Genomic DNA, 20,796 nt, shown 5'->3' on the forward strand with positions numbered 1-20,796 from the left:
TTTGTAACTTTGTGAGGTGATAGATGTTAATTAAACTAATTATGGTAATTATTTTGCAGTATATACATATATCAAACCATTATGTTGTATACCTTAAACTTATATAGTATTATATGTCACATATATCTCAATTAAACTGGAAAAATAAATAAACAACTTTTCCTGTCGTTATTCGTTCTTCTCTCCTGATTGGACCAAGACTGATCCATACCTAACTATTGCTACATAACAAATCATAATAAAACTTAATGGCTTAATTTAACACCTATAATTTATTTGGGTTCTATAGATTTGTTGGTTCTCACAGAGTTTGGACAGAGCACAGTGGGGACAGCTTGTCTCTGCTCCATGATTTCTGGAAACTCAAGTGGAAGACTATAAGACCAGTGGGAGGAAATCATCTGAAGAATAGGTTACTCAAATGTATGGCAGTTGTTGCTGGCTGTGGGCTGGAGTCCTCAGGTACTTTTCATGTGGTGTCTCCCTGTAGCTTAGTTTGGGCTTCCTTACAGTATGGTGGTTGGGTTCTGGGGACAAATGTCTTGAGAGAAAAGTATTGAAAGTTTCTATCACCTTTTACAACCTAGCTTTGGAAAGTCACATAGCGTCCCTTCCATAGTAGGCACAGGTCTATCCAGATTCAAGGGGAGGGAGCATAGACCCCCACCTCCAGAAGGAATGTCTCAAAATTGCATTAAAAGAAAAATACATGACATGAGATATATTGGTATGGCCGTTCTTAGAAAATACAATCTATGACAGGTTTTTTTCTTAATGTCTTAATTCTAACCACTTAGAAGCCTCTATTTCCTTAGATTTCATTTATCCAATGTTCCCTGGACTTATAAAAAAAATTTGAGACATTAAAATAAGTTTGCATTAATATTAAACAGGTGTCTAGGGAACATATTACCCAGAGGTTCATGAAATATTGACTGTGCTGGGCCCTGCAAGAATTGGTATATTAAAGAAAATTGAATTATGGCATATTTCAGTTGTAATTTCTTGCTTACATTACATTTTCATAATATCCATTTTCAAGTACCCCAAATATTTTAAACCTGTTTTCAGAGGTTTTCATTTCTACAAAAAGTACATAAATAGACTTCAAAAGTGTATAGAAATATACCTATGCTTCAAGCTATAGAAAACATTAATGCAAAAATTCAACATATGTATATGTTAAAATACACACTCAATATTGCATACTTTGTAAACATATTATTAGTATAGGGAAAAAATGATCACAATAAAAAGAGTAAAATCTACAAAAAATAACATTATTTTTAAGAGATGCTTTCCATTTGCATTGGGTAATTGATGAGAAAATTACAAATTTAAAAGTGATAATTCTCTAATTTAAGTGTCCTATAGATTTGGACCTTCACAGCCTAACTATAGAAACTTGGTGATACTCCAAATTATTGGAGGTTTTAATTTCTTCTCTCCTTTAATCCCAAAGTAATCATTGCAACAAAAGCATTTTATTTTTTCCCCCTTTGTCTATTTCATTTTCCATCACTTAAACATATTTTCACTCATATAAATGTAAACATTATGTTTCAGAATTGCTGCGGTCACCCCAGAGGGGTAATATTTCCTGGAAAGCCTCTGAGAGCTCTAGAGAGAAGAAAGGCAAGATTATTACTGAAGAGCACAGGCGACCCTGCAGGGCAGAAAACATTGACGGGTGGAATGAATGATTTAAGTACGGCTTCAGGCGCTGAAATCGGAGTCTGGATGGGTTGAGAACAAGGGGAATGACCCTCTCTCGTCCAGAGCAGTGGGGTTGACCACTTATTCACTTAAAGTTTCCACCGATCCCGAGGCAGCATCGAACTGGACCTGCTTAATGAAGGTTTGAATCACAAAGGAAACAGTGACCCTGGGGTCCAGGTCACAGGTGGGGTTCCAGGCCAGAGGAAGAAATTTGTGAGGCCGGGTCCCTGTTCTGGCGGGCGGGGGGCGGAAGGCAGGGGACTGGACCGGGAGCTCTGGTTGGTAGGGGTGGGGCGGAACAGTGTCTCTCAATACCCTACCACCCTGTCTCCAGGGCAAAAAGAATTATTCAGGTCTGCGTTAACGCTCGTATTCTGCTACCTTTCTGTTTCTCAGTCTCTGAACTCACGACTCCCACCCAGTCCGACAAATTTCAGAAACTTTTCTTCTGGAACGCAGCTATACGCCAGCCCCTCAGAGTCTACAGTAAAACACTTTCAAACTCTAGGGTCAACGTGTCAGGATGGCCGAGTGGTCTAAGGCGCCAGACTCAAGCTTCTGCTTCCCGCCTTTGGGGCTTCTGGTCTCCGAATGGAGGCGTGGGTTCGAATCCCACTTCTGACACATCTTCATTTTGTTCTTACGACGTTCAGATATTTCCGGGCCCTGACCAATATTCGAAAGTGAGAATTCCCCGGTCAAAGAATCCTGGAATACTTTCAGAATCATGTGGAAGTAACTTTCAGTACTGCCTTCTGAGATCCCCTCCTCCTAGAAAAAAAGTATCATAACAACTTCTGGTCTTTTCCTTAGTGAGTCAACTGATGAGTCATCCACATTTGGATGTTGGGTGTTTATTGTGGAGAGAATGAATGAAATCCTCACCGCTTTACTGTACACGGAAAAGAATCTGTTACAAAGCTCTCACAAAGTATTTCCTTGTCATCTTCTTATGTCATCTCTAAAATCTAAGAGGGTAAGTCCTTCAAGACTATGACACTGCTGAAAATATTTTTAGGTTATCAAAAGGAAATGCTCATACTGTTAAAACTGAGTAAAATTGAGCTCGCTCTGAGATTTCTTTTCAAAATGATTTGATTTAGATATCTTTTCTTTATTTTTATTAAGGTAAAAAAAAATGCCTTCTGTGAAGAGCTACATAAGCTAGGTAAGATGTTGGTCTTAAAGTTAAGACTTCCAAATTTTGCAGCTTTGACATTAAATGAATTTTTCTTCCCGTATAGCTTTTAAATCATTACACAGCAATCTTCCTCCTAGGAATGTACCTCAGTGAGATTCCAGCTCAACTCCATGGTTGGCCTTGTGTAAGTGTAGGATTTTGCAGTACCACATTATTACAGGCAAGCTAGATATCCACCAGGTATACTTCAGTGGCCACCCATGAATTTCATACTATGTAGCAGCTGCACATAGGAGCAGATGTGAATGTAGCAAGACAATAGATTTTTCAAACTGTGTTGAGTAAAATAAAAAAATATCAGGATTAACAGTGCCAATGAAAATCACACAAATCAACAGCACTTTTTTTGAGGGTAATTTCTTTTCTAAAGAACATTAAATCCTTCAGAGAGGATCTATATGTTTGGGGGAGAAGAAAGAGATAGATACAGGTTGTGACAAAGAAAAAGTGTTTCTAAAAAAAAAAGAAAAAGTGTTTCTGAAACAAAGTATGCATGGACCAATAACCAAAATGAGCCCTGAACTACTGAGGGTGATTAATTATCCTTTTGAACCCCAAATCACTTTCCCATCATTAAATTTCACTTTTTTCACTCTCACCTCTGCAGATTCCTAAACATCCACCACTCTTTCCTGTCCTGCATTTCCCCTGAAATCATGAAATTCCAAATTATTTTTCTCCCTTCTCCATTTCCATCTTCTTCCAACCATTGTTTCAGATTGAGACTGTTTATTTTCCTGTAACTGGTTTTATCTTCTGTTCCAATACATTCCTAGTATATTTTGAGCTAAATGGGGAAATCTAAAAAGTAAAATAAAATAAAAATCATTTAAAAATGTTTTCTCCCCTTTATAAAGTATCCAACACGTGGGCAGGATGCTGAGTACTAAGCTCTGAGGATCCTTCTTCTAGCCAGGAAACTGTTACAGAGCTTGATTTGTAAAAACTTAGGAAATGATGGTCTGAGAGTTTGCCACTTTCCCCAATGTGTCATTTCTTACTTAACCTTGGAGATGGTACCATAGGTACTGTGATGCTGTCTTTTAATCAAAAGGCAAACCAGAAACTGTGTACTTACTCTTTTGGATATCTTTCTCACTAATATGAAAATACAAAGGCTACAAACTGATTCCAGTGGGGTTTATTAGTATTATTATTATTGCTTCCATTTTGTTTCTTTCAGTTCCTCCATGTGGGGAAAAGCAGTGAATTTTCCAGTAACTTTCCCACTGGAAAAAACTAGGACTGTGTGGGAGCTTCTTAAGTTGAGCTACCACTAAGAAAGTCTGGGTCCTTTTCATTGGTGTGGTCATGCAGAACATTGTTTGATTTGCCAGTGGTGAGGCCATGTTCCCCCAGAGCATAACAGTCTGGCTTGAGGTCTCTCTAGGAAAGGGAGGGCTTTCTGGTTACTTTGTATTTTTGATATTAAGTCAAGTTCCTGGGTTTCATTAAGATAAACAAGCTGACAGAGTAAGGGACAACCTTCAAATGGTAATCCACTGCCTCTTTCTCTCTGGGAAGAGAGAGTCATCGGTGGCAAAGAGATTTTTTTTTAATGTGCCCAGTTGTGTGTGGGAATACTCCAGGTTCTCTAATTGGGAATTTCCATTTGTCAGATGCTTGGCTGGTGGTTGTAGAGATGACTTATTAGTGTCTCTTGCAGGGATACCAGGACCTTCCTGAGTATAGACCTGGGTGGAGCTGCTGGTGGGGACTGTCTTTAGAGATAGAAAGAACCCAACTACAGAATAAGGGAGGATACTCAAGGTGGAAAGGCAAGGGTGAGATGAAAGACACGTGTGCCAAGAACAAAACTGAGTCTTGTCAGAAGTGGGATTCGAACCCACGCCTCCATTTGGAGACCAGAAGTCCCAAGAGAGGGAAGATAGAATCTTGAGTCTGGCGCCTTAGACCACTCGGCCATCCTGACATGACACTGACAAGATCTCAGTAGTAACAACTCAGTCAATGACTGAAGCCTGTTCTGAGAAGAAAAGGAAAGGAACAAGTTATTTCTGGAAATTACAGGAATAAACCAAGAATTATCTGCAAAGCCAAAAGACAAGAGAGTAGTAATTTTATGGTAAAGAGGCGCGCTGGGAGACAGAGTTGATGCTGCTTTGAAGACTGGGAACCCACCTCACGTACCTTGAGTCTTTTTCTCCCACTCCATCCCTGCTGACCATGAGTTACACATTACACGAGCAACCTTAAGAAACAGAGGATTTAGGATACAAATCCTTTCAGGATACAGATTTTATACAGCATGTGTTGCAAGCTATTGTCTTTCAGGAGCTTTGCCCAGTGCTCACAGTATCTCACAGTATTTTATCTTAACAAGTTTTATTAATGGGGACTGGGTCTGTGTGTGAGACTTCAGGTCCCTATACAATAATATTTTCAGCATCGTCACAGTTCCTGCAAGGTCCACTGCTTTCTCCCCATCGTCACAGTTCCTGCAAGGTCCACTGCTTTCTCCCCTCTCCTCTCTTCCCTTTCCTTATGTTGCTATTTTTCTCTCGCTCTAACTTATCTTCCCCTTTGCATTCTTTCAGTCTGTGCTTAAAGAAGGGATGTGAAGTGAAGAGTCAGGACGTGGTTTATTATAAGACTCATAAAAAAGAGAAACATAGAGCACGGAGGACTAGAATAAGGTCTTGGTCTTGGTGTAAAGTCTCTACTGAGTTTTTAAAAATGTTGTTGTTGTTGTGGTTAAAAATCTCCCTAAGGTGAGAGGTGTTCATCCAATGTTTTCTTTCTATTCTGTCTGATAATAGTTTTTAGTTATTCTTCCAAACTAACAGACTTCAGAAACTTTTCATTGCCTGCAGAAGGCAACTCAAACACATATGCATGAACCAGCAAACAGCTATTTAAAGATCCATTTTGTGTGCACATCGATCAGAAGTGAGTTGCTTCTTTTGCTCTGTTTTTGGTCTTCATGTAGAAAATCTGAAATACTTTTTTAAAGGCAATGCAGATTAGGAGAAAACATGAGGATCTTGAATCATGTGTGTATGTTTGAATTCAAGCTTCATCATTTACCAAAGTGTGATGTTTTGATATTTTACATTATTTTGACATCTGTGAACATTTCTTTCATATGTAAATTTAGAGGGCAATCCCTACCTCAAGATTGTTGAGAGTTTAAAAAAATTTATGTAGGTGCTTTCCCTAGCAAACCATGTGACAAGTAGCAGTCACTCAGAAGACCATTCACCTTCATGTTTCTATTTGTAACCTCTGGCATTTAGACAGTTTTGCAACAAACCAAATTCCCAACAAACCAAATTTGCCTTTTCTGAATTGTGGTGTCCCAATTTCCAAACACTTAGAAAACATGCTGAGTCCTCCTTTTCTGCCAATTAATGATCTTTCAAACTTAACAGCCTCCCCCTTCCTCTTAGTCAAATCCTCTGTCATTTAGCTCTTGACATCCTACTCATGACTTCTTTCTCCCTCTTTTAAACTCTCCAAACATATTGCTGTTATTAATCAGATAAAAAGTTGAAAACTCAACTTCCAAACAAATATAAGATGAACATAGTCCCATTCCTTGAGTGTGGAATTATGTATGATATTTTTAATGAAAATATCTTGATTTTAATATAGTCACAGTTGTCAATCTTTGTCTTTATAGTTGGATTTTTCTGTTTTATTTCAAAGTTCTTTTATACCTTTGGTTCCTAAATATATTCTTCATTGGTATCCTTTAAATGTTTATATTTTGTCTCCTCCCTGGAATAAAATTCACTTCATGGTCAATTCTGTACAATTCAGTTCAGATGACTACAAAAAAAAAAAGTCTGCATTGAGCTTCTGAAGAGTTTTATAGAAGGCCATTAACACCACCAAGGCCCGGACCCCAATAGTACCTCATTGAATTTACAAACCTTCCTTCTAAGGTCTTCCTGGGAGAACACTCAGGACTAAAAATTTTTGGCTTACAAGACCTTGGGCCAATGATTCTCTTTTTGAAGGTGGTAATTTTATTCTGTTAATGTAGTTGGGGAGGTTACTGGGAATGAAAATATCGGAGGAAGTGATGATTCCATGGTTTCTGTCTTAAGAAAGAGGTTAAGACAAAATTTGCAGCTTGTGTAGCAGAGAGGGGAAAAAAAAAAAAAGGTAAGATCAGAGCCCTGCAGAATTCAGAGGGGATATGAGAAGGAAAGAACAGCTCAGAATAGGATTGATCAATCATCTTCTGAGGTAGACTTGTGCAGCAAAAATCACACTTCTTGATTTTGAATATTGGTGGCTAGGTTCATCTTAAGAAACGCGAGTTCTCTCTGCCCTTGGAAAATGATGATTTCTGGTTCCTAAGGTGTTTGGAGCATTGATAATCTATTTTCATAAAAATCCACTTAAATGTTTCATCTCTCCAGTAAACAACACTTTTGATGTCCAAGACTTAAAAAAGAGAGAGGGAGAGCAGTACAAATCATACAAAAGAATGTGGCATATAACCATGAAAATGAAAGGAGAGGAATCTGGTTTTGAATAAACAGGTAACAGGTGTTGTCTGCTGAAGTGTGAACAAAGAATCCAGCTATGGTAAATCACCGTGGGCTTCATATCTCCCTTAATTCTTCAAGTGACAATTCTCAAAAGTATTTGCTTTTCCTTCTCTTCCCCCAAGTCTTCAGGCTTTCCAGGCGGCGCGACCGTGCAGTGCCCCTGCCCTGTCCCTGGCCTTGCCATTGACGAGGAGGAGCTAAGGAGTTCCAACTTCAGAGTCCGGGAGTGAGCAGCGGGAGGCTTGGGAGGGCGGGTGCGGGAGGGGAGGAGTCTGAGTTTTAATTCATCCCTAGAAATCGGTGTAGGAGAAGCTAAGGGGTGGAATACCAAGTTCCTGAGAAAGGATTTCAGAGCTTCGGTTTCCTTAAGTAAATTGCAAAAGTGCAGACGCCTTAGAGATTTGTGTGCAGGTGGCAATTTTGAGAAGGCGATGAGGGGCCGACTCAGAATGAAAGACGCAAGTTAGAGGAAGTGAGTGGGAAAAGGGAAGCAAGAGGAATTGATAGACACGGGTGTCTACTAATCTTTATACAAATTAATGAGATTGAAGAAAACACCGAAAAGCTAAGAGCAGAGTGGCGCAGCGGAAGCGTGCTGGGCCCATAACCCAGAGGTCGATGGATCGAAACCATCCTCTGCTAGTGTCATATTTTCCTTCTACAAGCACGACACCAACACTCGTTATTCTCTTCCTCAGATTCCAAGATTTCCACAAGAATACTATGCAGGGGCAACTAAATTGAAATACTCATGACCGTGACACAATTTGTTTGCCTTTCTTGTTTTCTTTGATCTTGATGAAAATTGGCCTCAATCAAATATGTCGTTTTAAAGCTCACAATATATTGGGAAACAATGCAACATCTTAATTATCGTCTATATGCAGTGACTCTACCACTGCTTTTTTGCTTATACAGACATGCTTACCAGTCTTGAAGAGAAGGACACTATGGTCCTTCCCCGTCTTCCCGGCTTGCCTTTTGTCTGTAGAGAAACTTTAGCCAAACAATAAATTTAATCGAGAGAAGTGAGCAAATGCAGAAGCAAAGGAAAACAGTCAAACAGGACAAAATAATAATTATTTAGCAATTAAGCAACGTGAGGAAGCTGAGTCATATCCTTTGATATGTAGGTACTGAAACCCCCATTAGGTAGAAGAAGTTAACTGCATGTTGACCAGACTGTAGCGATGACAGAAGCTGCCACAATTCTGAGAACTGGCCTCAAAGAAACGGGAACAAACTGACCTTGGCACTAAAGATTGGCTGTACTCAATCAAGATGATGCTGATCAGACCACTGAATGACCGAGTTCAAGATGACTGTCAGAGCTGACAGTGCTGTTTCTGCATATAGCCCCCTCCCTCCACCTATCCATCCCTGAAATGCCCCTTTAAAAGCTCTTGCCCACTGATTGTCAGTGGGGGAATTTGGCCTTTGGACACAAGTCCGCCTTGGGTTGTCGGCCTACAGAATAAAGCAAGCTTTCCTTTCCACCAACTTTACCTATAGAGTATTGGTTTTAGAGCTGCGAGCAGCTGAATCCCACTTTCCTAATAGTCTCATGAACAAATGAAGACCTGCCCTTACAGAGGCAGGGGATACAGTTTCAACTGCCTGATCCTTCCTGTCTTTATAAGTAGAATGGAGCTCAAGATAAAACATGGAGTTGAAAAGTAAAAAAAAAAAAAAAAAAAAAAAAAAAAACCATGGAGTTGAAAAGTAGAATAGGAAGGGACAAATGCGGACTTTCCGAATTGGCAAATGGGAGGTTGGAAAGATGCAGGAGAGAGTGGAGGGAAAAGAAGACTGGGGAGAGTGAAGAAAAAGCCTGTGAAGGAAAGATGAAGAAAGATGCGCGTGCTGAAAGTGAGATGTATGAATATTTTGAATAAGTGGGTTTTCTGGGAGTTCCTTTCCTGGATGGAAGCACCACTTCAAAGTGGGTGCCAATTTTGTTTCTTGCTCTGGCATGAAAATTCCAGGAAACCCCAACTCTGAAAGAAAACACTGGAGGAAACAATGGGGAGTGACCCTCCTCCTCCTTGTATCACAATCTTCATTCCTTACCCAATCTTTGATTTTCCTGAAGTTCTTCCCACTTACTAAAGTCATTGGTGAAACAGAATCAAAGCCCCCTGAAAGACCCAAGTAATTTCAAAAACTATTACTAGAATTCCTTCGGTGTTCTTATTTTATATAATGAGGTAGACACCCTGTCAGAGGGCCTGGATAGCTCAGTCGGTAGAGCATCAGACTTTTAATCTGAGGGTCCAGGGTTCAAGTCCCTGTTCAGGCGCTAAGGCTTTATTTTGTTTTCAGTATTTACCTAAAAACTACTTAGATAACAGCCTATTTAAGAATGCCTCTGAAAGTGAGGAAGCCTTAACAGCCAAATCAAGCAAAGTCACTGCCCCAAAATAGTTTACCATTTAGTTTTTCATCAATTTTGCTTTCCCAATATTAACAAAAACTCTTCCCCAAGTTTCTAAGAGGAATCAAAAAAGTAATCATTTAAATCAAAAAAGTAATCATTTAAAAGTAATAAACTTGTGACAGATTTATTAAGAAGTAAGCCATTTAAAAGGTCCCTGAAAATGATTCATTAATCTGGGAGTGGAAGGGAACAACTTGGGTGGACTCGATGTGATAGTAGTAGGAGGTGGGACCTTTGAGATGTGATTGGGTCATGAGTTAATTTCTCATAAATAGAAATAGTGCCCTTTCAAAGGAGACCCCAGGGAGTTCTCTGTCCCTTCTGCCATGTGAGGCAACAGTGAGAAGACAATAGTCTATAAACCAGGAAGCTCTCACCCAACAAAGAACCTGAACCATGAATATTTGCCTTTGAGGTGTTTGATGCTTGTCTTTGTCTAGAGATTCTCTTGTTTCTTTAGACTGAACACCAAAAACCTCCCTTCCATCTCACCCATAAGCAATTTTAATCAGTACATTTACACCTTTTAACGTATACTTTGGTGCAGTTAACTATATTTATGCACATAACACCTCATCTTTCATCCTTAATTTTAGTGGGTTAAATATTGTAGGCAGGAATTTGTGTCTACCTAGAACTTCTGAATGTGATCTTGCTTGGAAACAGGTTTTTGCAGATGTAATTAGTTACATTAAGATGAGATCATTCATACTGGATTAGGGTGGAGACTAAACCCTACCACTGGTAGGTATCCTTACAAGGCAGAACACTAGGAGGCAGACAGAAAGAAGAAAGTCATATGTGGACAGAGGCAAAGACTGGAATCATACAGCCACAGTCAAAAAATATAATGGATTTTGGGGTCCTCCAGAAGCTAAGAAGAAGCAAGGAAGGAGAGTCCTTCAGCAAGCCTTCAGAGAGAGAACGGCCCTACCAATATCTTAATTCTGTTGTCCTAGTCTTCAGAACACAGAGACAGTAATAGCACACTAACATGAGATAAAGTTCCAGGGGAAAGTGATTCCTTGGGATGAATCTATTTTTTTTTCTTTCTTTCTTTTTTTTTCCTAAAAATATGGAACGCTTCACGAATTTGCGTGTCATCCTTGCGCAGGGGCCATGCTAATCTTCTTTGTATCGTCCCAATTTTAGTACATGTGCTGCCGAAGCGAGCACTGGGGTGAATCTAAAATAATGAATAAACTTGAAGAAAGGAAGTCGTTTTGAATGGAGGGAGGTTTTTGGTTTGTTTGCTTGTTTAAGTTTAATGCCTTCCTTGATATTAATGAACATTTCTTTGCCATTAGTGATAAAACTATTTATAGCAATGTTGCAACTGATTGTGAGGCTGTCATTTTTAGATTTAGATAACATGAGGAATCCCTTTTGATGGACTGTTATTGTAAAGATTCTTACTGTATTCTTATCATAAAGATCCGTGAAATTCCCAGGAATTCACTGCCCAGAAAGAGCTCAGGGCACAACGTGTGAATGTCTCTTAACTGAAATTCTTTTAAAAGCCATTGCCATGTATTCCTCGTTAGTATAGTGGTGAGTATCCCCGCCTGTCACGCGGGAGACCGGGGTTCGATTCCCCGACGGGGAGGTTAAAGTGTTACCTTTTTCAGCCCGGCCTGTAACAAAGGAAATCTTTCTGCTCTCTCTTTTTGTTGTTCTAAGTTGAATTCTCCCGTGTTGACTTATTAGTGTGTTCACCGAGCAAGCAACTGCCTTCTGATGGAAACCCACGGCTGCTTTCTCTCTTGAGAGAAGTCAGATACAGCGCGTGGGGGCGGGGGGGGGGGGGGGGGGAGTTCAAAGTGTGCCCATTTGACTCGAAATATTCCAAGATCTTACAATAGGAATTTTCATTTGTCAAGTGAGGTGATGGAGATGTTGCTTGTACAGGAACCACCCTTAGAAAAGTCTCAGTGGTTCCCAAATTTTGGTGCACATTAGAATAACCTTTTTGTTCAGTCGCTAAGCCATGTCCGACTCTTCGCGACCTCACGTACTGCTGCACGCTAGGCTTCCCTGTCCTTCACTATCTCCCAGAGTTTGCTCAAACTCGTGTCCATTGACTCGGTGATGCCATTTAAGCATTTCGTCCTCTGCTGCTCTCTTCTTTTCCCTTCAATCTTTCCCAGCTTCAGGGTCTTTTCCAATGAGATCGCTCTTCGCATCAGGCGACCAAAATATTGAAGCTTCAGCTTCAGCATCAGCCCTTTCAATGAATATTCAGGGTTGATTTCCTTTAGGATGGATCGATGGGATCTCCTTGGCACTCTCAAGAGTCTTCTGCAACACCGCAACTGGAAAGCATCAGTTCTTCAGTGCTCAGCCTTTTTTTATGGTCCAACTTTCACATCCCCACTTGACTACTGGAAAAAAACCATAACTTTGGCCATACAGACCTATGTCGGCAAAGTGAAAATTCCTGATGGAGGGGTGGCAATCCATACTAATTAAATTAGAATGTCCGGAGGACAAGCCAGGCTTCAGTAGGTATTTAAAATTCTCACCATGTAATTTCAATATGCCTCAAAGTTTCGGAGCAGCTGGCCATTTCTCTCTGGTTAGTTACTCTGACAATGTTACTAACGTATTCAAATTATTATTGTATTTAATATAAAATGTAAACTATTTGTAAAGCATTAAAAAAAACCCCACTAGGATCTAAATAGATCATATTGTTACTACACATTATGCAGCAACAGCAAAAGTAACTTAGTGTTCCTCCTCCAAATCAGGTAGTCACCACAAGAGTGCCAAAGTGTGCAGTGGGGATGGTATAAATTTCAGTTCATGTAAAACTATGGACATTTGCACTGACACCTTCCATAGCTCTAATTTGCCAAAGTACTTTAATTTTTATATGTAAAAAGGAAAACCTATAATGTTGGTTTAAAAAAAAGACTGATGAAGTTATTAGATCCTAGCTAACATAAGTTGTACAGTACACCTACATATGTATTGTACAATGTGCTGGTTTTGTTTACACTTGGATGTTTTGAAATTTGGACATATACAGCTTGCTAAAATGTTTAAAATTTCAAAGTCTAGTGATTGTACATTTACTAATATACTTTTGAACTTTTTTATTTGGAAATAATTTCAAATATAAAAGAGGTTACAAAAATAAAAATTTTATAAGGAACACTCTATATCCAGATCCACCTTTCCTTCACATTTTACCCTATGTCTTTATTATTTTCTTCTATATCATATTTTTCTAAGTCATTTAAATATATTACATAAACCTCAATGTGTGTTTCCTTAAAAAGACAAACTAGCGCCTGAACAGGGACTTGAACCCTGGACCCTCAGATTAAAAGTCTGATGCTCTACCGACTGAGCTATCCAGGCCCTGGTTTTGAGGGTTGAGTTGTCCTATAAATAACTAAATCTCATTAGCAATTTTGATCTCCAGGAAGAACTGGAATAATACATAATTTTGGAAACAACCCGGGTCTTTCAAAAGTATGGCTCAACCACTTAGGTCATTTACTCACCAAACAGACCTCTGCACTGTACATTCTTTAAGTACATTTTTAATTGTTGGGAAAATGAAGATTATTCCTAGAGTCAATTACTGCCGAAGAGGATTCACCAATCTCGGTTGAAGGAAATCGTATTTACTTCTCAGATAAGTTTAAAAAGAAGATGCACAAGGCTCCCTCACCAACCTGTGAGAGAACCTGGAAGAGATTTTTTTTTTTTGTAAGGAACAACTAAAGTAACTGAGAAGAATCTTCCAAAGAATGAAGAGATGGGCAAAGAAGATGAGTTTTCTAACCTTGACATAATGCAGAGGCATCAAATCTGGTTGTATCCTTCGGTGTTTCCCCCCTCAGTTTCAGAAATGAAATGTCTGGGAAGAAATCCAAGGCTTCCTCTAATTTTTTCCTCCACATTGTATCTAGGAGCCCAACTCCTCCAAAGACAGGAATGGCTTGACAGTTAAGGAAATAGTACTCCTGGTTCATTCCGTGTTTATTGGTTCATGAGACAGTTTTTGAGCACCTGTAGAGAGATCACAGGAGCAAAATCCCAAAGCACAGGTGCAGAAAAGGAAGATAGAAAGCACTTGGTTCCATGAGGACTGCCACATTCAGGACTATGAATTTTTGAGTCAATAATCCTTAAATTATTTAAGGTATTATTTACTGTTTTTTCTGTATGTGAAGCCAAGTGCAATCCTGACCAAACATGAAGAAAATACTGATTCATATATTACCCATAATACTAACTATTATGAAATCATGCGCAAATGCCATTTTATTGTGTAAGTTACACAGAGAACTTCAGAAGTTAAATATGTAACAGATATATACCTGGAGAAAATATTTAGATATTACTAAATGTGAATCAGAGGTCATTTTGACTTGACCTAAAAAACAAACCATCCCTCCTGCAGTATTTTTTCCCCTGATGTCCAAGATATATTTGAAATAAACATCCTTATTCTACCTCTGAGCTTTTAGGTACTTTTTCTGACTCTCAAGGTCATTGATAAGATAAAAATCAGAGGTGGAAAAAAAGATAGGATGAGAGCTTGGATGAGGCCTACGGATGAAGAAATGGGTGGGAAGGGATGATATTTTTGATTTGGGAAAGGATGGAGACATGAGTTTGAATAAGCTCTGGGAGTTGGTGATGGACAGGGATGCCTGGCATGCTGCAGTGCATGCGGTCGCATAGAGTTGGACACGACTGAGCAACTGAACTGAACTGGAGACAGGTTAAGTAAGGAGATTATATGTTGCACAATTTCTCTGCAGCTTTATAGGTTTCTTTGCCTTTATTAAAAAACATCTGGCTTTATCCTATTTTGTAAACTTTGCCCTTGCTATTCCCTCTGCCTGGAAATATCTACCCCAGATATTCACATGACTCAATCCTTTTATTCTTCCAGGTCTTTGTTCAAATGCCACCCAAACCTTCAATAATAACAGTATTTCAGTCAGTTCAATTGATCAGTCATGTCTGACTCTTTGTGACCCCAGGGACTGCAGTATGCCAGGCCTCCCTGTCCATCACTAACTCCCGGAGCTTACTCAAACTCATGTCCATTGAGTCGGTGATGCCATCCAACCATCTCATCCTCTGTTGTCCCCTTCTCCTCCACCTTCAATCTTTCCCAGGATCAGGGTGTCTCCAAATAAGTTAGTTATTTGCATCAGGTGGCCAAAGTATTGGAGTTCCAGCTTCAGCATCAGTCTTTCCAATGAATATTCAGAACTGATTTCCTTTAGGATGGACTGGTTGGATCTCCTTGCAGTCCAAGGGACTCTCAAGAGTCTTCTCCAACACCACAGTTCAAAAGCATCAATTCTTCAACACTCAGCTTTCTTTATAGTCCAACTCTCACATCCATACATGACTACTGGGAAAACCATAGTCTTAACTAGACAGACCTTTGTTGGCAAACTAATGTCTCTGCTTTTTAATGTCTCTGCTGTCTAGGTCGGTCATAACTTTTCTTCCAAGGAGTAAGTGTCTTTTAATTTCATGGCTTCAGTCACCATCTGCAGTGATTTTGGAGCCCCCCAAAATAAAGTCTGCCACTGTTTCCCCATCTATTCACCATGAAGTGATGGGACCAGATGCCATGATCTTAGTTTTCTGAATGCTAAGTTTTAAGCCAACTTTTCACTCTCCTCTTTCACTTTCATCAAGAGGCTCCTCAGTTCCTGTTCACTTTCTGCAATAAGTGTAGTATCATCTGCATATCTGAGGTTATTGATATTTCTTCCTGCAATCTTGATTCCAGCTTGTGCTTCATCCAGCCCAGCGTTTCTCATGATGTACTCTGCATATAAGTTAAATAAGCAGGGTGACAATATACAGCCTTGATGTACTCCTTTTCCAATTTGGAACCAGTCTGTTGTTCCTTGTCCAGTTCTGTTGCTCCTTGACCTGCATACAGATTTCTCAGGAGGCAGGTCAGGTGGTCTGGTATTCCCATCTCTTTCAGAATTTTCCACAGTTTGTTGTGATCCACACAGTCAAAGGCTTTGGCATAGTCAATAAAGCAAAAGTAGAGTTTTTTTTTAACTCTCTTGTTTTTTTGATGATCCAACAGATGTTGACAATTTGATCTCTGGTTCCTCTGCCTTTTCTAAATCCAGCTTGAACATCTGGAAGTTCATGGTTCATGTACCGTTGAAGTCTGGCTTGGAGAATTTTGAGCTTTACTTTGCTAGCATGTGAGATGAGTGCAATTGTGCAGTAGCTTGAACATTCTTTGGCATTGCCTTTATTTGGGATTGGAATGAAAACTGACCTTTTCCAGTCCTGTGGCCCCTGCTGAGTTTTCCAGATTTGCTGGCATATTGAGTGCAGCACTTTCACAGCATCATCTTTTAGGATTTGAAATAGCTCAACTGGAATTCCATCACCTCCACTAGCTTTGTTTGTAGTGATGCTTCCTAAGGCCCACTTGACTTCACATTCCAGGATGTCTGGCTCTAGATGAGTGATCACACCATTGTGATTATCTGGACCCTGAAGATCTTTTTTTGTATAGCTCTTCTGTGTATTCTTGCCACCTCTTCTTAATATCTTCTGCTTCTGTTAGGTCCATACCATTTCTCTCCTTTATTGTGCCCATCTTTGTATGAAATGTTCCCTTGGTATCTCTAATTTTCTTGAAGAGATCTCTAGTTCCTCCCATTCATTGTTGAAATCTCCCTTACATCCCATATCTCTTCTTTGCTTACTGTTTCTTTATGGCTTTTACCACCATCTAGCTCTCTGCATGTATATATTATGAGACAGAGAAAAGCAACCCTGGACATCCAGGAACTAAACTGGCATTTACAGCTATGTCTTAATGTTTTCTTGTTGAATATAAACAATTTTCCAGAACATCAATATCAGACAAGACTTCTCTAATAGATTAAGACAGAAACAGGATAACTCTATGATCATGTCTGAACATAAACACAAGAACATTGTCCAAGCCAGAGAGTACCAAACATTTCCCTCTCCCACATCATACAAATGACTACGGTTTTTTTTTTTTTTACTAATTTCAGCTCTATTTTTAGTTTGCCCTACCTTTAGGTAAGATTAAGATGTCCAACCACAGAATTACCCCCCACCTCCTGACAGTATATAAACCAGTGCAAAGCCATACTGTCTTAAAACTGCCCCCAAATCACCTAACAAAAGTGGTCACCTAAAAAAAGATCACAACAAACTGTGGAAAATTCTTAAAGAGATAGGAATACCAGACAATCTTACTGCCTCCTGAGATATCTTACATGCAGGTCAAGAAGCAACACTTAGAACCGGACATGGAACAACTGGTTCTAAATTGGAAAAGAAGTACAATCAAGGTTGTATATTGTCACCCTACTTATTTAACTTATATGCAGAATACATCATGCAAAATGCCAGGTTGGATGAAGCACAGGCTGGAATCAAGACTGCCGGGAAAAATATCAATAACCTCAGATATGCAGATGACACCACCCTTATGGCAGAAATCGAAGAGGAACTGAGGAGCCTCTTGATGAAAGTGAAAGAGGAGACTGAAAAAGCTGACTTAAAACTCAACATTCAACAATCTACGATCATGGCATCTGGTCCCATCACTTCATGGCAAATAGGTAGGGAAACAATGGAAACCTTCTTTTCTTGGGCTCCAAAATCACTGCAGATGACGACTGCAGCCATGAAATTAAAAGATGCTTGCTCCTTGGAAGAAAAACTGTGACCAACCTAGACAATATTTTTAAAAGCAGAGACATTACTTTGCCAACAAAGGTCTGTCTGGTCAAAGCTATGGTTTTTCCAGTAGTCATGTATGGGTGTGAGAGTTGGACTATAAAGAAAGTTGAGCACCGAAGAATTAATGCTTTTGAACTGTAGTGTTGGAGAAGACTCTTGAGAGTTCCTTGGACTGAAAGATCAAACCAGTCAATTCTAAGGGAAATCAATCCTGAATATTCATTGGAAGAACTAATGCTAAAGCTGAAGCCTCAATATTTTGGCTACCTGATGTGAAGAACTAACTCATTAGAAAAGACTCTGATGCTGAGAAAGATTGAAGGTAGGAGGAGAAGATGATGACAGAGGATGAGATGACTGTATGGCATCACCTACTCAATAGACATGAGTTTGAGCAAGCTCCCGGAGTTGGTGATGGACAGGGAAGCCTGACATGCTGCAATCCATGGGGTCACAAAGAGTCAGACATGACTGAGTGGCTGAACTGAGCTGAAAAAAGGTTACAAAGTCCACTTCTTATAATCACTTCTTCCTAACACTCTTACTGAGACACTCCACTGTTCTCCTGATGTGCATTCTCTCTTGCTGCAACAGTTAGCAAAACCAACTTTAGGAGTATGCTTTGGCACTCACCAACTTCATGTATTGTCACCTCCCCCTACTCAGACCCAACCACAGAATCTGAGCATCCATTAAATAAATATTGTTAAATAAATAAGTTAATAAATAGAATCGCCTTTTTTTCATAAGAAAGTAAAAGTTCACATTCTTGGGAAGTGGAGGTCAAGAAAGCAGTAAATAATATTTTAGGTTCTTAATTAGACAAAAGTTACAGACAAGTACAACAACAACACAAGTACAACCAACTCCCCTTCTACCATTGTCCATACACGAAGTAGCCTGCAATAACTGATTTACACTCGGTGTCTGCACTACTGGGAATCCTAATCATAGAAAATGGAAGCAAGGACAATATGAACTAGCTTGACTCAAAGTGGAAAATTAACGGTATATTAAAAACCTGTTACCTTTACCACAGGGACTGGAGGCTGGGGCGAGGGTGGAAAGAGAGACAAAGAGAAACTATTTGTTACTTGGTAACGGCCCTCAAGCATTTAAACTCCTACATCTATTATCCTGTGTCCTATATCGCATCCCCTTTTCCTAGGCCATTGGGAAGAGATTAATGGGAGAAAAGAAAGGAGGGAGAAAGACGCTACTGAAGAAAAAAAGAGATTATGGGGAGAAATGCCCGCCTTGTACTCCTCGACGGACGGTTCTGATGTTTAAACAGGTTTATTGAAGGGGAATTCTAGCCCTTCTCACTGACTCTCTCCTTCCCTATGCTACTTTTTAATTTATCGTGGGAATGAAAAAGCCTGAACACTGCGGGAAGCAGACTTAAGCAGTCTTCGAAACCAGCGCTAATTCGGTTCTGGGCTTCCCTGGTACCTTAGTTGGTAACGAATCTGCCTGCAATGCACAGACCCCTTTTCTTTGATTTACGGAACTCCCACACTACGGGGACTGTTGGGCCATTGGGAGGCCGGCAGCGCGGTGCGGGAGCTTAAAAGAGCGTGGGGAGGGGTGCTGCTTCTCAGTATCCCCTGGCTGGGCTCTCCAGCTGATTTTGCGCCATCGCAACAGCCTCCAGCATCCATCCACCAAAACTTGGCTTTTTTGCCTCTTTCCTTTTGCAATCGTTTTCAGAGCTTGCGTTTCACCCTATACACTCTAGATGTAATAGTAATCACATTGGTTGTTAACCACAGCGGCATGTTATACGTAATACAGCAACAAACATGTCAGGATGGCCGAGTGGTCTAAGGCGCCAGACTCAAGTTCCTACTTCCCCTACTTGGGGTTTCTGGTCTCCGGTTGGAGGCGTGGGTTCGAATCCCACTTCTGACATGGTGTTCTTTTGTTCTTATGCTCAAATTCTGCAATTTCTGTCAGTAAATAGCCACCTTCTTAGGCTGCATTGCCAAATCTTACCCATTACCACCGATATTTCACCCTTTCTTCAGTTCAGTTCAGTCGCTCAGTCGGGTCCGACTCTGCGACTCCATGGACTGCAGCACGCCGGGTTTCCCGGTCCATCATCAGCTCTCGAAGCTTGCTCAAACTCATGTCCATCAAGTCGGTGATGCCATCCAACCATCTCGTCCTCTGTTGTCCCCTTCTCCTCCTGCCTTCAGTCACCCTTCTTAGACCAGTGCTGTTTAGATGTCTGCCTCTCATCACGCCTACCTTCCCTCCCACCTTTCCTTTTCGTTCTTTTTCTTTTTCAATAAAAATTGCCTGTTTCTGAGAATCTACATGGAAGAATAGTAATATATCAGTATTAAAATGCAGGTCTTAACATATATGTGAAGTGATGGTTATAAATTTCTGTACTCAGTATTTTAACTGTTCTGTGAAATTTAAGTTTTGAATATTCTTTCACAGATCTCAGGCTTGTCCCTCCCTCTCTGTTGTCCTCACCTGAGTCTCTTTTTTTCTTTGTCTTACTCTTTCCTTTTTTTGCCTACCTTCTCCCATCACATGTTACATTGTTAGCCAAAAGGTATCTGCTGTAAAGTGAAGAGGCTGGATATGATAGATATATTCTATGACATAAGACAAGAGAGTTGTGGGAGAGAGGAGTAGAACAGTGATTCTTAACCAGGATTGATTTTAAAAAGCAAGTTGTTTTTATAAAAATAAAGAAAGGGAATGAGGGAGAGAGGGGAAGGAAGGAACTTGTCCAGGTCCCATTGCCTCTAAGTGTGGCTCTACCTACCAGATCCTAAATTATTTGTTAAATATATGTTCTGTTTTATTACTTTTGATTTTTTTGTAAATCTAGTAATTCACGTGTTGGATTGTCTTTGCTTTTCTTTTTATGTATCATTTTCTGCCTAACTTATTTGAAATTTTAGTTCTTTCCTTCTTTTCTACTATCCTCTATACTGTTTGCTGTTTTCCTCATTGTCAATTCTATTTTTTGTGCTCAAGGGGAGATGCTCTTCACCCTGCTCTGTGCTGATATAGGCCCTTGGAACTGACCTGAATGGGTTTTCATGCTCACTGGTTTCCATTTGGGTTAGGTCAGTGGGAGTCCCAACAGGAGATAGGTGGATCTAGGAAGGCTATGCAGGTCAGGAAGCAACAGTTAGAACTGGACATGGAACAACAGA

At 39.9% G+C, this 20,796-nt stretch overlaps 8 non-coding genes across 8 annotated transcripts; 5 read left to right on the forward strand and 3 right to left on the reverse strand.

Moving 5' to 3' along the window:
* The first annotated feature begins 2,236 nt into the window (after positions 1 to 2,236).
* TRNAL-CAA (transfer RNA leucine (anticodon CAA)) lies at positions 2,237 to 2,343 on the forward strand. The gene is made up of 2 exons: positions 2,237 to 2,274; positions 2,298 to 2,343. It is a non-coding gene; the product is annotated as a tRNA-Leu (tRNA).
* Positions 2,344 to 4,745: 2,402 nt separating this feature from the next.
* TRNAL-CAA (transfer RNA leucine (anticodon CAA)) lies at positions 4,746 to 4,853 on the reverse strand. Its single transcript has 2 exons — positions 4,816 to 4,853; positions 4,746 to 4,791 (listed from the first exon to the last, which is right to left on the reverse strand). It is a non-coding gene; the product is annotated as a tRNA-Leu (tRNA).
* A 3,160-nt stretch (positions 4,854 to 8,013) lies between these two features.
* TRNAM-CAU (transfer RNA methionine (anticodon CAU)) lies at positions 8,014 to 8,085 on the forward strand. The gene has a single exon. It is a non-coding gene; the product is annotated as a tRNA-Met (tRNA).
* A 1,584-nt stretch (positions 8,086 to 9,669) lies between these two features.
* Positions 9,670 to 9,742, forward strand: TRNAK-UUU (transfer RNA lysine (anticodon UUU)). Its single transcript has one exon. It is a non-coding gene; the product is annotated as a tRNA-Lys (tRNA).
* A 1,207-nt stretch (positions 9,743 to 10,949) lies between these two features.
* LOC133060080 (U6 spliceosomal RNA) lies at positions 10,950 to 11,056 on the reverse strand. The gene has a single exon (XR_009693742.1). It is a non-coding gene; the product is annotated as a U6 spliceosomal RNA (small nuclear RNA).
* Positions 11,057 to 11,414: 358 nt separating this feature from the next.
* Positions 11,415 to 11,486, forward strand: TRNAD-GUC (transfer RNA aspartic acid (anticodon GUC)). Its single transcript has one exon. It is a non-coding gene; the product is annotated as a tRNA-Asp (tRNA).
* A 1,687-nt stretch (positions 11,487 to 13,173) lies between these two features.
* On the reverse strand, positions 13,174 to 13,246 carry TRNAK-UUU (transfer RNA lysine (anticodon UUU)). Its single transcript has one exon. It is a non-coding gene; the product is annotated as a tRNA-Lys (tRNA).
* Positions 13,247 to 19,421: 6,175 nt separating this feature from the next.
* Positions 19,422 to 19,528, forward strand: TRNAL-CAA (transfer RNA leucine (anticodon CAA)). The gene is made up of 2 exons: positions 19,422 to 19,459; positions 19,483 to 19,528. It is a non-coding gene; the product is annotated as a tRNA-Leu (tRNA).
* The last annotated feature ends 1,268 nt before the right edge of the window (positions 19,529 to 20,796 follow it).

This window comes from Dama dama, chromosome 7, assembly GCF_033118175.1.
Source record: "Dama dama isolate Ldn47 chromosome 7, ASM3311817v1, whole genome shotgun sequence".
Lineage (NCBI taxonomy): Eukaryota > Metazoa > Chordata > Mammalia > Artiodactyla > Cervidae > Dama > Dama dama.